The sequence below is a fragment of the Amblyomma mixtum genome, chromosome 2 (assembly GCF_055824585.1).
Source record: "Amblyomma mixtum isolate Tamu chromosome 2, ASM5582458v1, whole genome shotgun sequence".
NCBI lineage: Eukaryota > Metazoa > Arthropoda > Arachnida > Ixodida > Ixodidae > Amblyomma > Amblyomma mixtum.
Window position 1 is genome coordinate 123,047,684 of NC_143013.1, and position 4,205 is coordinate 123,051,888.

The window sequence follows — 4,205 nt, forward strand, 5'->3', positions numbered from 1 at the left end:
ACGGCCCAAGCATGAAAATCGAAGTATTCTTGCAAAAAATTGTACTATAGATACGGAAAGGTGCATTGTCACGCTGCGATATTATTTAGCTACCGAGAATGGTACCGGATTGTATATTTGTATGGAATGCAGACGTTCCACCTGATGTCATCTCTGCTTTTACTAGTCGCTTTTTTTAGAGTATGGCACTTTGTAGAAAAAACAGCTTGCAATACTACGCGAATTATGTGTATTTTTCTCCTTTTTATGGTTGGCGGTAGACAGCCCATCGTTTAATTACGTGCTTTACTGGCATGTTTTGACAATGGGCACTCATCTGATTACATATCTCTGGATGATGTAGCGTTCAGTGACCATTACGCTGTGTTGATCGCGAAACAAAAAGCCAACGCCCGTCGTGCTTCCCCAGCCCCGTGAGCCGACGACTATTTGTGGAGAAACACACGAATACGTAGACTACTGGCTGGACATGTACGACCGGGTGGCAGCAGTGAACGCCTGGGCCGACAACGCTGAGCTTCGAAACGTTTATTTTGCATTCGATGGCCCCGCCAAAACGTGGTTTGAAAACCACTAATCTTCCCTCACGACCTGGCCGACCTTCAAGAAGCAGCTGCTGGGTTCATTTACTCGCGTCATACGTAAGGAAAGACCGGAGGTCCTGCTGCTGTCTGGAGCTCAACGGCGAAAGTGTGATTTCGTATGTGTAAGATATGAAACTCTTTTTTAGGCGCACCAACCCCGACAAGAATGAAGAAAAGAAGCTCTCTTTCCCGATGCGTGGCGTGAAGGAGCGACTGTTCCCCGGCCTGATCCGGATCCTCCAAAAACCATCGCCGAGTTTGTAACTGAAGCTTCAACCATCGAAAATATCCTTCACTCCTGGAGGGACGCGGCCGTAATCGTTCGAGTGCGAACGTGCGTCGCATGGGATCCGCAGATTTCAACCCCCACGGACTATGTCGACCCACTGGGCCACCAACTTTTGGTTGGATTTGAAAGACCTCACAAGCTGGATCACCCGGACATCAGTTTCAAGACGGTAGGACCATTTTTGGCAGTTTTACCGGACTTTGAAGGCTCGCGTGGCTCGGGCGACTATTTGGCGGGAAACGCTCGCTGCTAAGCCTACTTAGGCTTAGCACGACTACGGGCGTTCGCGGGCAGCCAGGCCCGCTCAGCGAAAGCGATGCAGCTGGAAACGTCTCCCGTACCGCAGAATGTCCAGATTTTCAGCCATCAACGAGCAGAATAGGCCAGAATTTGTTAGAAGGACAAGAGATGGACGACGCCTACCTCGACATCTCCGACTCCGAGATTTCGGCAGGCGAGGGAATCGAGGACTCCGCCATGCAGGAGCAGCAAGGCACCCAAAAAGAAGACGAGGCAAATTGAGAATTGGCCCTGACCAAACGCCAAAAGAACCGACAGAGAAAAAACGGGCGGAACGCCGCCGCAAACGCCGCAATTTCCCCGGCCGCTCAAGGTGACCTCGGAGGGGAATCCCCGGACTCTACGCCGACAGCTGGCGCATCAGCTTCCGGCGCACTGAAAAAAGACGGGAAAGGAACGCAACGGCAGCCCAGGCGAAGGCTGCCCCCGCTCCCCAGGGACGATTTCAAGATTATTTTGAGACCGAAGGGACTTGTAGTCAAGTCGCTCCAGTAATTCCAAGTGGCCCGGGCCGTAGCCGCGGCATGCAGCTAAAAAGTTAGAAGAAAGAGACCTGATCACCAGGCTCCGTACAGGATCCAATATAATAATCGTGAGCACGCCGAACAAAGAGGCCGCCCAGCTCGCGAGACGCATCACTAGCCTCAAGATCGAAGGACGCTCATACGACGTGAATGCTTACGTGGCCGCGCCGGAAGACACCCGGCGTGGCGTGATACACGGCGTTGACCCCGGAGCGACACCGGAGGAACTGAAAGCCGATTTGTGGAAGCGCACGCAGGATGTTACCATCCACAGCGCTCGAAGACTAGGCAAGACCAAGAGAGCTGTCATCACTTTTGACGGACCTAAACACTGAAACATGTCATCTACTGCGGAGCCGAGTACAAGTGCTACCCGTACCGGCCCACACGACAAATCTGCTACGTTTGCTGCCAACCAGGTCACTGCTCCGACGTCTGCCCCACACCGGACGCCAAGGCTTGCAAACAGTGCGGGATGCAAAACCCGCCAAAAGACCACCAGTGTACTCCGAGATGCCTGATCTGCGGAGGCGACCATGCTACCGGATCGAGGAAGTGTCGAGACTGATTAAAAAAAAGCCAGGGAGCCGCGAGGCAAGGCCAACAGCGGCAACACCGGCGGCGGACGCGAGAGCAGACGCCGCAGCCGGAACGACCGTGGCGAGAAACCGAGGTGGTGCAGCTCGGAGGGTGGTCCTCCCAGAGCAGCTCGAGATCCCGGGCTTCACGGAGCAGTTCACGGAGCCGGTCACGGTCCTTTCCGCCCCTGCAACCCCCGGCCATCAAGGGAGGGAGCCAGCAGCAGCAGCAGCAGCAGCAGAACAAGCAGAAGCAAACCCGAAACAGCGGCGGCGTCAAGGTGAGCTGGGGAGCCGAAAACCCCTGGTTTGCTCCGCACCCGGGAGGGATAACTAACAAACAGAACACAAACACAAACAGCAACCGCGAACATCCTAGACTTGAGGATGCGGAGAAAACAGCGCTGAGACGCGAATTAGAACTATCACGCCCTAGGCAGACAGAGCTAGAGCGCCAAATAGCAAAGCTCACGAAGGCAGTACGAGACCTTAAGTCGAACAGCCCTCCGCAGCCACAAACATTACGAATCCAAGCCCCGTCGCAAACAGGCAACGAGGATCTCACTAAATTTAAGGCAGAAATCCAGCAAATGATGCAGCAAATGATGCAGCAGATGATGCAGCAAGTGCAACTACAAGTCACAGAACTCCGGAGTAGCATTCGCAAGCAGAAATTCGCCGATAACATCAGGGAAAAGGCCTACCACCGCTCCGCGCTGGCAGCCCTCGCCAACTCGGCCACAAACAACACTGAAGCTTAAATATGGCCAACAAAACCTTAGGCAACCAAGAAACCCTAGACATATGGCAATGGAACTGCAGAGGCTACCGAAAGAAGCAGGGCCTCCTCCAACTACACATTCATACACAACAAGCACCGCCCGACATCACAGCGCTTCAAGAGACGGGCACTACGCCAACACTCGCAGGATATACGTGCTACGAGACTCAAGAGAAAGGAAGAACGGCAACCCTAGTCAGTAAGGCGCTCATCGCCATAAACCATGACAAGATTGCCGACACCGACGTAGAACACGTCATACTAGAAATTATACCAAAGAAGAAAAGAAAGAGGGGCAGCATCTTCATTGTGAACGCATACAGTCCTCCAAAACAGAGGAAAGCAAAATTTGACGAACTTTTCCATGGCGCACGCAAACTAGTAAAACACAACACGCTAATCATACTAGGAGACTTCAATGCCATGGACAAAAGCTGGGGATACCAAACAGCTAACCCAAAAGGTAAAGCACTAGCAGCGGCAGCAGAAAACACTGACTGCAACCTCCTCGCAGACTCAAACTCTCCAACCAGAATCGGAAACAGCGTCAGTACCGACACCTGCCCGACCTCACATTCATACGGGGAGCGGAACAGGCAGTGTGGGAGAACCTGTTAGAAAATCTGGGCAGTGACCATTACATACTTAAAACGCAAGTAACCTCAGACAGGCTAAAGCGCCAGCTGGGATCGGCAAAAATTACGGATTGGAGCGCCTTTCGAGAGGCATGCGACGGGAATCTCGCCGCGAACGGGATCCAATCGAAAGAAGAGTGGGGAAACATGCTGAAAGAAATACAGCGCAAGTACACTAAAGAAATCGCGCGAACGACGCAGACACCCGAGGTGGACGCCAGGCTGCTCAAGCTATGGGAAGCTAGACGCGGGCTCACCAAGAGGTGGAAGAAACAAAAGTACAACAGAAAACTAAAACTTAAGATCGCAGAATTCACAGCGAAAGCAGAGGAGTACGCGGCGCAATTGGCAAGGCAAAACTGGCAACAATTCAGTGACTCCCTCAACAGAACTTTGAGCACATCGAGGACGTGGCATATACTCAAGGCTCTCATAGATCCAACAGAAACCAAGGCAGAAAACAACAAAGCCATCTACCGGTTAATCCACCAGTTCGAGGGACCAGATTCAGCAC